A 12,665-nucleotide genomic window follows, 5' to 3' on the forward strand; every position below is an offset into this window, starting at 1 on the left:
GTTTTTAACTGCTGCTTTTATAACATGTTCTTATACGGTTTTAGTTTTACATTTTTTTTGCAGTGTATTGTGTTTGTAAATTGTTTTGATATTTATTTTTGCTTTGTAATACTTCTTTTATTTTTTACATAAGTCTTTGTATTCTCTTTGCAGATGCTGTTCCTTACCCTTTGTATATATTCTTTTACTACTTAACTACAGGTCACAACTTTATGACAGTGTCTTGTCAACTAGTAATTCCTCAGGGCTTGCTCGTTGCCAGAACGTTACACCTCCAGGCACCACCAAGTCTGAATGACGTTATGGCGTTGATTATTGATGTGACCAGGTGGAGGAAAAGGTGATGGGAAAGGAACCGCGGGGAGGGAGACCTGCAAAGAAAAACAGAATTGTAATTGGTCCTCGTGACCCCCTATACACCAACTCTATCTGTCTACCTTCAGAATAATCACCTGAACCCTGTACAATAGGCTCCTTGAGGTGTTGAAATATAAAGAGTATGATGTTTTCCATATAACACTGCAATGAACGAGGACACTCATATACAATAAATAGCAGACAAATATTCAATACACAAAATTGTTATTCTGCAACACCAACCAGGTCTAACTCTTTGGATGCCTTGGGTTGACCTTGAATGTATTCTGCAAAATAGGGTAATGTCAATCTTGTAGCTTGATATTGTCCTCTTTCCCTATCAAAAGATCAAACAGTGTCCATGGTTTCCTATGATGTATTCTTAATAAATGTGGTACCTGCCTCGCAACATTTATGAACAGTGATTGTCCAAAAATGACACTTACAAGCGTGTTTGTATCTGGTTAGCGCAGTGCTCTCTTACTGCCAGAGATAGGGCCAATCTTGGCTCACAAAACAGAGCGCTCCGATATCATTCTGACCAGCTTTTCAACTGACCTGCACTGATCACTGTCCGATGCCTGTATTTGCCGAAGACACAGGACATGCCAGGAGAGCAACACCCATTTTGGCTCAAAGGCTTCAGCCCCCCCTCACCTGTCGTGTGGCAGCCCGGGCTGAGACAGCTTCCCGGGCACACACCGGGCTGCACCCAAGTACTTCACAGGTTTTTAAAAGAACATGTGCTTGTTAATGAGGCTTTGTTGTGTTTTTCACGGCTTACTAGAGCCCCTGCATCTCCACTTGGCCTATTGCTGGAAGAATTAGCCCCCCTGAAATCTTTACTTAGCCCCCCGATATTTGGCTCTCGTTGCGCCTCTGGGACACCCCCAGGTGCACGCGGAACCAGTCCTCTACAGAGACCGCACTTCTGACACAAAGAATAGTGAGCAAGCGGTCAAGGTCGGGGCTCGTTTTGTGCCTAAGCCCCTCCCAGCATGGCCGTGGTACTCAAATGTCTAAGAAATGGAAGTCCCCAGTGTGCGCCTACTGTGTCTGCAAACAAGAACACAAGCAGCGAACTGCACTGAACCGTTGTCTAACATTTAACATAAAGAAAAGAAAATATGGCAGCACAATAAAAATAGTCATGTACAATTACTGCAAAAAAATAAAGGAGATGATAACGAATGAGAGAATAAGGTGCTATTATATACTACAGTTTGTGGTTGGAAAGAACACCAAATGTGCTCTCAAGAGCAAATCCCACCAATATGGTCTGTGGTTGGAATGAACACCGAATGTGCTCTCAAGAGCAATGCCGTCAATATTTAGCCAAGACAAATGTTCCATGTATTTGTCAACACAATGGACTGAAATAGGACTTGTTAGAGACCCTAGAACCACTGGCTACGACCATGACATGTCTGCAGTATAACCTGAAATGCTGCATGTTGTCCTCATTTTCTTGCACTTCTTGTTGCAACTCTTACTCTGGAGCAATTGGAGGTCTTTCCACCAGCTTGTTCTACATCTCCACACATACTATGCTGTTTCGGTGCATAGCTCTCAGGTGCTTCCACATTCCAGTGGTTTCCCTTGAATATTGACAAGTCTTCCCTCTGTGGAGCACCTTCTGGCACAAAGTGCGCATAGCTTCCAGCCGCACTCATTTTTTTCGCCAGCTGGGACACTAAAACCGGCAATGTCAGTGTTCCTCAGCTGATCTTGCTTCTTATGGTGCCGCAGTAGGGCTACAGAGAAGAGTGTTGTCATCATCCTTAGATGGTGCACTTTGCATAGGGTTGATTGATGGAGCAGTTGTTGCCTGCTGGTCACCTGTCTTTTTCAAGGACATGATGGCTTTGGATTGCATTTCCTGCAAACTTTCTCTGTAAACACCAATCCAGTAGTAGTGGTTAGCAAAATAATTTCTGATTGTTTCTAAAAGGTGTGTGCTTTTTTGGCAGTTTTCCCTAAGAATCACTGACAAATTATCGATTTCACAAAAATTGACCTACACAAATATCGTGTCTCAAATATCGATCACAAATACATCGACACCCTATATTTATTTAATAAAGTACTAAAACATCGATCAACAATATCGATATACAAAAACATTGCACAAATTTCAATAGCACATATATCGAAATATAAAATATCGACAGTTATAATTAAATATAGCACATTAAAAAATTATCGATTACACAAATATAGACTGCAAATATATCGACAGTATCTAAATATCGACAGTTCTAAATGATTCAAAATATTTTTTTAAACACACTACACATTAAAACTATTAAAAATAAACCCATATAAATATGTTTTACATACAAAACACAATTATATAAATATATCTCTCTAAAACAATTATTAAAAATAACTACATCAATAAATACAATTTATACACACACATTTAATATAAACACATTTTTAAAACAATATTATACTTTTTTACAAGCTATACAAATTTAATAACGTATTCATAAAATACTTACTAATACACTACTTCTCTGGATAACCATTTAACATACAACTAACTTGATAATATTAACTGAAAAAAATTCAAACTAACCAATAGAAACACATTTCAAGGTATGTAACCAATCACAAACAAAAACTAATTAAACATACCCTATATAAAGAAGTTAAAATAATACTCTAAAATACTACAAACTACAAAAAGTGAGTAATCTTATGGGTCAGAATAAAATGTTACATCAAATGTAACCTACTATTCATAGTCAAAACTTTAAAACTGATTTTTCTTTCTATCTCTACATTTTTCCACAACAGATTCTACTTTAAGAAACAGATGAACATTTTCTACAAAACTACAACAACCAACTTATAATGTAAGTATATTAAATATCCTTTTTAAACACTAAAGAAAAGCTAAATAAATATCTAAAATGTTATAAGCATCTAAGAAAATCCTACTTAACTTTCTAATTTTTTTAAATTAATAAACACATGTTTAAAAGACACAAAAAGTGAAATGCTTGTTTTAAAAAATGCAACTTCAATTATAAATACTAAACAAATTATTATTCATACATTTATTTTTTTCAACAGATAACTGAAGAACGAAAAGCTGCAATTTATCAACAAAGAATCTACATTCAACAACTAAGATTTAACACTTGGTAAGTATAGAATACATACACATATACTATTATTTATCTTTAAAAAAGCCACAATGTTAGTACTTGACTTTATTAAAAGTTATACATGTTTTTAAAAAAATGATTTCTATTTTAAATAAAATAAACTGAACTTTTTCATAATAAAAGATAGCACCCTACCAAATGTGTAACCAAAATACACATATAAACATTCCCTAAAATATACTTCACTTTCTTTCCACAGACCACTCAAATCTATAAAAGCATCAAGCAAAAAAGCCATCTACTTTCAAAATATACAATTTTACAATTGGTAAGTACCTAAAAATTGTACATACATAATTATTTACTCTTTTTTAAAAACAACTTTTCCTAATAATATTTAATACACCCTTTCTAGATTTAAGAAAACAACAATGACAGAAGAAGCAAGATTTGTAACATCTCAGAAAGGAACATTTTTGTTGTGCTATATGGGGTATACTTATACTCAGGAAAAACAAAAAGACCTTAAAGTAAACTGGTATTTCTCTAACAAATGCTATTGGCGTTCAACAACCAGAGGAAGAAGTGTAATTAATACAACTGAACATAACCATCCACCTAATATCTCAGAAATAGAGGTTAGATCTACTCTAGAAAATATTAAGGAATTAAGCAGCACCTCTGACCTACCAACAAGTGTAATACTTAAGGAATTACTACCTAGAGTACCTAGAGAGGCAAGAGGTCAGTTCCATCAATAGCTGCTATAAAAAGAACCATAGCTAGGACCAAAAAATCCACAAGACCAACAATACCAACACCGAAAGCTTTTGAAGAGATCATAATTCTACCTGAGCTTACCATAACTCATAATGATGAACCTTTTATCTTCTATGATAACAACAACAAAGATAAAAGTATAATAATGTTTGCTACAAACAACAACCTAAAAAAAATTAAAAGAAAGTCAAACATGGATGATGGATGGCACTTTTACCATATGCCCTAAACCATTCTATCAATTATATACCATACTTGGGCAATACCATAATACTTGCATTCCATTAATCTATTGTTTGTTACCAAACAAACAAACTTTTACATACACAGAAATATTAAACAAAATAAAAGAAGAAACATCAGACTTCTTTCCCCAAAAAAAGTATAATAGACTTTGAACAAGCAATGATAAATTCCATTCTTAAAACACATCCGCACTTACAAGGATGTTACTTCCATTTTTACCAATGTCTATGGAGACATTTGCAAAAATCAACACTGTTGAATATGCAACCAATATTACATTTGCATACCAAATAAAACACCTAATAGCCCTAGCATACGTGCCAATCACCGATGTGGCTGAACACTATAACCTTTTAATAGAAAGTCTTTCTATACACAAAATGAACAAAAACTAGCTCCACTTTTGGATTATTTTGAGGACACCTGTGTGGGGAGACTACACAGGTCAGGCCACAGACGCCAACCTAAATTCCTAATACCTTGGTGGAATGTATATCTACCAACCCTAAACCAAGAAGCCAAGACAAACAACGCAGTTGAGGGTTGGCATAATGCATGGGTACTCACAAACTTTCTCTCAGGGGCCAAATTTACAGTGTGGTGTGTGTCCGAGAGAAGCACCGGTGGGGGCAGGGTCAGTGAGGGAGGGGGCGGGGCTAGAGCAACAAAAAAAACTGTGAGCATGAGGTTGAACACAGGTCCCTGGAATGGACGCATTCGACCACTGAGCCACCAGACCCGACATATATATATATATATTCACAGAAAAAACCATAGGTTATAGTGGATATATAGTTAGGAATTTGCATTTAGAAAACCTTGAAAATTCAATGAAAAAACCATTGGTTTTAGGCCATATATAGTTAGGAATTAGCATTTACAAAACCTTATTTTACTCGCATAAAACCATTGAAATTCCATATATAGTTAGAAGCGCTAACTATATATCGCGCACCCGCAATCCACTGCTGATGATGTCACATATTACATCATTCATGACATGGTCAGTGACATCACTGATGACATCACTGATGACATCTCAAATGACATCACTGATGACATCACTGATCACAACATCCAGTGATTGTATGTGTCTGTATATTGAAGAATGAGTGGATGTATAAGTGTCTGGATGAAGAATTTAGTAGGTGCATGACTGACTGTATGAGTGAGTGATTAAATGTGTCTCACTGAGTGCATGGGTTAGTGACTAAACTGTCTTAATTTGTGCATCAGTATGTTTGTTGTTGTGTAAGCTGCTGCATGTGTTGATCAGTAGCTATAAGAGTGGCGATATGGGTTATTGATTGGTTGCCCAAGTATTTGAATGGGAGGCTGAGTGTGTGTGTGGGTGGCTGGGAGGTGCGTGACTCTGTGCATAGATGTGTAAGCAGTTGATTCACTAGGAGTATGAGTTCAAGAGTGCATGTGGAAACAGCTATATGGGCGGTTGACTATGCATGGGTGTGTTGGTGAGTGAATGGATTTCTCATTGCTACATGTGCAAGTAAGTACGTATGTAAAACACAATACATGTGAGAGTTGAGATATATAAATAACTGAACATAAGAGCCAGTGAATGTGTGAGTGGCTGTATCGATCACTGTGAGCTTGTATCAGGGATTATATAAGAGAATAAATATGTGTTATTATATGTTTGAATAAGTAAGATGTGTATAACTTTATAGTTGAGGAAATGGAGGTGTGATTGATTCTATGCATGACTGACTAGGTGTGTGAGTAACTCCATGGATGAGTGACAGTCTGTGAGTGTCTGTTTATACTGAGTGTATGTAAGGTTATATTAGAGTCTGAAGAGGTTCATTGTATTATCACATAAGTGATGTGATCAGTGATGACAAATGAGATGTCATCAGTGATGTCATTTGAGTTGTCATCAGTGATGTCATCAGTGATGTCATTTGAGATGTCATCAGTGATGTCATTTGAGTTGTCATCAGTGATGTCATTTGAGATGTCATCAGTGATGTCATCAGTGATGTCACTGACCATGTCATGAATGATGTAATATGTGACATCATCAGCAGTGGATTGCGGGTGCGCGATATATAGTTAGCGCTTCTAACTATATATGGAATTTCAATGGTTTTATGCGAGTAAAATAAGGTTTTGTAAATGCTAATTCCTAACTATATATGGCCTAAAACCAATGGTTTTTTCATTGAATTTTCAAGGTTTTCTAAATGCAAATTCCTAACTATATATCCACTATAACCTATGTTTTTTTCTGTGAATTTCATTGGTTTTTTAATAGCAAATATGAAAAGCTTTAAAATGTCAAGTACGTGATAGATAAAAACATTTTCGTATTTATGCACGCTGATGTGCTTTGAACGCTGCACCCCCCCCCTCCCCTCTTTTGTCTTAGTAGTACTCTCTCTTTGCAGATACTGAAGGGTAGTTAACGCAGGCCTTTACCCCCGTTGTAATCCGTCGTGCCTGCTTGTCTCTCCATTTGATTGATTGTTGTCCAAGCATTTACTGTTTTAGAATTGGTTCTCTTTGGATCATTCTCTATTTACAAACAAGCACAAAGTCGCAATACTCTGTTTAGTCTTTGCAGATAGTGAAAAATCGTGTAAAAAAATAAAAGTAATCGAGCAAAATCAGTAGGCCACTAATTGGATCTCTTTTTGACCTCGCTAAAATAGAAATATTAGGAACAACCCTTCATGAGAAATACGAAAATAGTGAGATGAACTGAGCTCCACACCATGAGGGCTGCAAGACAGCTCGGCTCCATCACCCATCCCGCACAAAATAACGACAAACCCTATGCAAATATTAAAAATATAGACAACACACCAGCAAAGAAACAGGGTAAAACATTTTATTAAAAAACTATTTACATAACGTTGGTTTATAAGATGATGTCAGTAGTGGACCGATGTGTGAATAGATCGAAAACAGCACAAGGCTCCAAGATCCGGATGGCAAGCTCCTGGATGTTGGGTGCCATAGCTTAGAGTTCTGAATTTCAGCCTTTTTCAATGCCTGTGCTTTGTTGAATCAAAATGGCGGCTTGACACAAAGCTGACTCAAGCGTTGCTACTGATGCTATGCAGACCAAAACTGGTTTTCAGTTTGTACATTTTTCTAGATTTTTCAATCCAAGTTTGGTTGACTTTGTAGAACGATGGCTTCAGATTTTCAACATACGGTGTGGTGGCGCTGACTGGGAGGGGGCGCTTCGCTCCTGCCCCCTCCCCAAGTAAGATTTTCATACGTGAAAGTACGTTAATGGTTTTGGTCCCTGAGATGCTTCGATGTCACTACCATTCTCAAATAGCATAAGTTCTGGATGTTGGGTGCCATAGTTAAGAGTTCTGAGCAGTGCTTGTAACACTGTCTGAAGCTTATTTCCACCTACTGCAGCTTCACTATTCTCAAAGTAAGTGAGTGTCGTTTGTGGACCTGACTGCATTAGAAAACAATGTGATATGTTACCTTCCTAAACAGCTTGACGGAGGCCCCTGAGGGGCGGTGTGATGGCCATGGACTCGGAGAAGACGCTTGGCTCCGACACCCTCCCCAAGTCTTATAGCACTGGTGTAGCCTGAGATCGCTCCCGACATAGGCGGCCGGCTCCCAGGGTCCGGCGGAACTTTTTGCCTTTTGATGACTCTTCAATTCTGGACCTTGTCCCACAATCCGTTTGACCTGAAGACAAGCTGTAGTGGGGCGCCCCTTTATCGTTTTAGTTGCCATTCCGCCCGCTTTTGCTACACTGTGCCTCTTCCGCCATTCAGCTGTTTACCGCCCGCTCTTGCGACTACAGCGTCTCGCTCACCATGTAGTTGAGATGCGCCCGCTCTTGCGCTGCAGCGATAGGCGGCTGCCACAGGACTCTCAAAATGGCGGCCGGCTCTTCGGTTTTGGGCCTGGTCCACTAAAATGGCCCTGGGACACCTTGGAACTCGGACGCTTGTCTGCTAGGGCTTGGGTCCCATTCTCGAAAAGCGTCCCCTCAGCCGTGAAGATTCTACAAAAGTCTTGGGGGCCTCCGACTCCCGCAGGCTTCTGGTGGGGAGCGGCTGCCATGATTGCTCGTGGAATGGCCACGACGGAGCTACGAGATGGTAGTGGTCTCATGCTGACGCCAGCTTTAGTCTGAAACATCCAGAAACACTATAGACTACCAATTCGATCAGTTCCGGTAGCGCCCCAACATGACCCGGAAGAGAAGAACTTGCCCTCCCCTCTTTGACTGATGGTTCTTGTTGCCTGTCCCCTCTGTTGTCATTTAACAGAACTTTTTGGACTGCTGAAAGGGGTTGTGTTCTGAACGCTGGTTGGTGGAGACATTTAGACTATATTGTTGACCTACGTTGTCGCGTAATGCGTTTTATGACACGCCGCGTTAGCGCACCCGGAAGTGATCCGAGGCGCGGCGCGCAGCGCGTAACGAAAGCATAACAGGTCATGTGACTTGTTAATAAAACTTTTCATTGGTTCATTTTACTTTTGTTAATTTAATGATGAAAAGCTTGGTCATATGACCTAAAAATTACGCTTTTTATTATTTTCGAACAATATTTTTTTTTCAAACATATGTTATAATATTCCAGGCTAATGTACTTTCCCGGAAAATTTACAACTGTCTTGCAAGTAAAATATATTCCTTTTTCGAGAAAAAGGGCGTTTCTTCCTTCCATGACGGAGCCGTTGAGTAAAAGAGATTCGGCCTGCTGTCTTAGTCGCCGATACGCCTGATTATCAGATTCTTATCGATCACTTTATGTTGCAGACATGAAAAACACAACTGCCCTTGACCATTTATCTTTACTGCGTTCCTACATATTATACCTTTTATCCGTCATGTAATTGGACTGCTTTATTTCACTTGCCTTTTACTGATTCGAAAACAGTCACTAAAAGTAAAAACTTTACAAATGTAAATACTACTACCGTGTTTTGTTTTAAAAACCTTTATTGTGAAAATGTCAGTATACAAATACGGGCCTATAACCACGTGGGCCGGCCACGGAGCAAACTGAAATCGTATATGATGAGGAGACATTTACATTGTAGAAGAACGTAACGAGCGGACCATTAGGTGACAAGAACAAAGGTGTCTAACAGTTGCGGAATCGGTGGACGTACATTTTGTAATTAAAATACGACAGGGCCACTTACAATAACATTTTCTAGATATACATTTGCGGGCAAGGAGTTACGAGTCCCATTTATACCGGCGACATTTTGGGCGAGGCCGGGCAGGTCCAAGATATAGTCAAAATGTCTCCACCAACCATCGGCCAGACCAGAACCCCTTTCGGCCCTTTATGCTACAAGATGGTGTCTTCCATTCAGAAAATATTGGTGGCAGCATTTTGAAAGGAAACAGAAACAGCCGTTCTCCTAGTGAGTTTCACATTGTTACATTTAGGAAGAATGTTGAAGAGTAGTATGTGGAAAATCTGAAGCCATTTTTCTACAAACTCTCAATCAGACTTGGATGGAAAAAAAAACCTGAAGAATGTACAAACTGAAAACCAATTTTTGTCTGTATAGCACCAACAGTAACGCTTGAGTCAGCTTTGTGTCAAGCCGCCATTTTCATTCAATCAATAGCGTCCCCCTGCACACATTCAGGGACCTGGTCGTGTCTTCAGATGAAACGCATTGTAGGAAAAGAAGCAGAAAGGAAAAGGAAAAAAGTTCCGCCGGACCTAGTGAAGCTGCAGCAGGTGCAAATAAGCTTCAGACAGTCTTCAACTTACTCTGATTCTTATAATAAACTTCAGATAGTCTTACAAGCACTGCTCAGAACTCTCAACTGAGGCACTCAACATCCAGGACTTGCCATTCGGATCTTGGTGCCTTGTGCTGGTTCCGACCTATTCACACATCGGTCCACTACTGACATCACCTCATAAGCCAACGGGGCACCCCACGCCGACTTTCGGCGCAGCATTGTAGGATGGCCACACCAGTGCGGCAACTTGCTGGACACAACATCTGGGCCATCCAGATCTCGGCGCGTTCGACTCACTGTACCGCAACAGTGACCGCAACTCAGCTGGACACGCCGTCTTTCGGCGCAGCATTGTAGGATGGCCACACCAGTGCGGCAATTTGCTGGACACCACCTCGGTGCCATCCGGATCTCGGCGCGTTCGAGTCACTGTACCGCAACAGTGACCGCAATTCAGCTGGACACGCCGTCTTTCGGCGCAGCATTGTAGGATGGCCACACCAGTGCGGCAATTTGCTGGACACCACCTCGGTGCCATCCGGATCTCGGCGCGTTCGAGTCACTGTACCGCAACAGTGACCGCAATTCAGCTGGACACGCCGTCTTTCGGCGCAGCATTGTAGGATGGCCACACCAGTGCGGCAATTTGCTGGACACCACCTCGGTGCCATCCGGATCTCGGCGCGTTCGAGTCACTGTACCGCAACAGTGAGCGCAACTCAGCTGGACACGCCGTCTTTCGGCGCAGCATTGTAGGATGGCCACACCAGTGCGGCAATTTGCTGGACACCACCTCGGTGCCATCCGGATCTCGGCGCGTTGTGCTGCCTTCGGCCTATTCGCACATCGGTCCGCTACTGACGCCGCCTCACGTGCCAACGGATTTTCTACGCTTTTTGTAGCCCTATGCCGCATAACAGGTCATGTGACTTGTTTATAAAACTTTTCATTGGTTCATTTTACTTTTGGTTTCCTAAAGATGGAAGGCTTGGTCATATGACCTAAAAATAACACTTTTCATTGGTTTAGAACATTTTTTTTTCCCAAACGATGAAAGCCCCACCTTGTTTCTGGATCATTCAGACTGAAGCTGGCGTCAGCATGAGAGCACCACCATCTCGTGGCTCCGTCGTGGTCATTCCGCGAGCAATCATGGCAGCCGCTCCCCACCGGAAGCCTGCGGGAGTCGGGGGCCCCCAAGACTTTTATACAATCTTCACGGCTGAGGGGACGCTTTTCGAGAATGGAGCCCAAGCCCTAGCAGGCAAGCGTCCGAGTTCCAAAGTGTCCCAGGACCATTTCAGTGGACCAGGCCTAAAACCGAGGAGCTGTCCGCCATTTTAAGAGCCATGTGGCAGCCGCCTATCGCTGCACTGCAAGAGTGGGAGCAACTCAACAACATGGTGAGCGAGACGCTGTGGCCGCAAGAGCGAGCGCAACTCAGCTAGATGGCCGCCACCTGGGGAGGCCCGTTCACGCCGGCTCCCCCACGCCCCCCCCGGGCCGCCGCACGCCAATTTTCGGAGCAGCATTGTAGGATACCAAAACCAGTGCGGCAGTTTACTGGACATCACCTGGGTGCCTGTCGTACATGTTGTGTCAGCCATGTGACACTGGACACAGACCGCTACTGACGAGGCCTCCCCCCGCACCACCCGGGACGCCCCACGCTGTTTTTCTGTGCTGCATTGTAGGATCCCTAAACCAGTGCGGCACCCAGGCGACATCACCTGGGTGCCGTCCAGAACTCTGCACGTTGTGCTGCCTTGGGACTATTCGCACAACAGACCGCTAATGACGTGGCCTCCCCCCGCCCCACCCGGGACGCCCCACGCCAATTTTCGGAGCAGCATTGTAGGATCCCTAAACCAGTGCGGCACCCAGGCAACATCACCTGGGTGCCGTCCAGAACTCTGCACGTTGTGCTGCCTTGGGACTATTCGCACAAAAGACAGCTTCTAACCATTGTTGCTTTTTGTGTTGAGAAATGTTTAAATGTTTTTAGTTTTTGTTCCGTTCGTTAAAGTTAGTAGTTAATAAAGTTTTATAACCTTACTTTGTTGGAGTGTTATCTATTTTTTTTAAAACGGGTGAATGGGGCCTTGAATCGGGTTATTGTCATGTGTGGGCTTTGGAAGTGTGCTGCTGCAGGATCGGACATTTCAAACTCAAATGCACGTTCTTTTTCTTACCTTTCCGAAGCATGGAGCGCAATAGCAGGCAGAGAAAGGGTGATGCACGTGTTGAACACTACCTGACCTGGCAAGTTGCTGGCAGTGCCCCCCCGCCCGCTCCTGAAAGAGGGCACACACACACCGCCCCCCCGAGTACTTCACAAATCTTTAAAAGACCATGCGCTTGTTCATGAGGCTTAAATGGTTTATCACCTCTTCTAGAACCCCTGCATCGACCCTCTGACGTTTCATGGAAAAATTACCATGTAACAC

The 12,665-nt window shown here is 41.8% G+C and overlaps 1 long non-coding RNA gene across 1 annotated transcript in view; it reads right to left on the minus strand.

Annotated features, from left to right (window-relative positions):
- Positions 1-244: 244 nt before the first annotated feature.
- LOC147711303 (uncharacterized) overlaps positions 245-12,665 on the minus strand; it is a 99,088-nt gene continuing 86,667 nt past the window's right edge. The window contains exon 4 of the long non-coding RNA XR_015295689.1: positions 245-371. This is a non-coding gene — a long non-coding RNA (uncharacterized LOC147711303). The remainder of the gene's footprint in view (positions 372-12,665) is intronic.

The sequence above is a fragment of the Lissotriton vulgaris genome, chromosome 5, assembly GCF_964263255.1.
Source record: "Lissotriton vulgaris chromosome 5, aLisVul1.2, whole genome shotgun sequence".
Taxonomy (NCBI): domain Eukaryota; kingdom Metazoa; phylum Chordata; class Amphibia; order Caudata; family Salamandridae; genus Lissotriton; species Lissotriton vulgaris.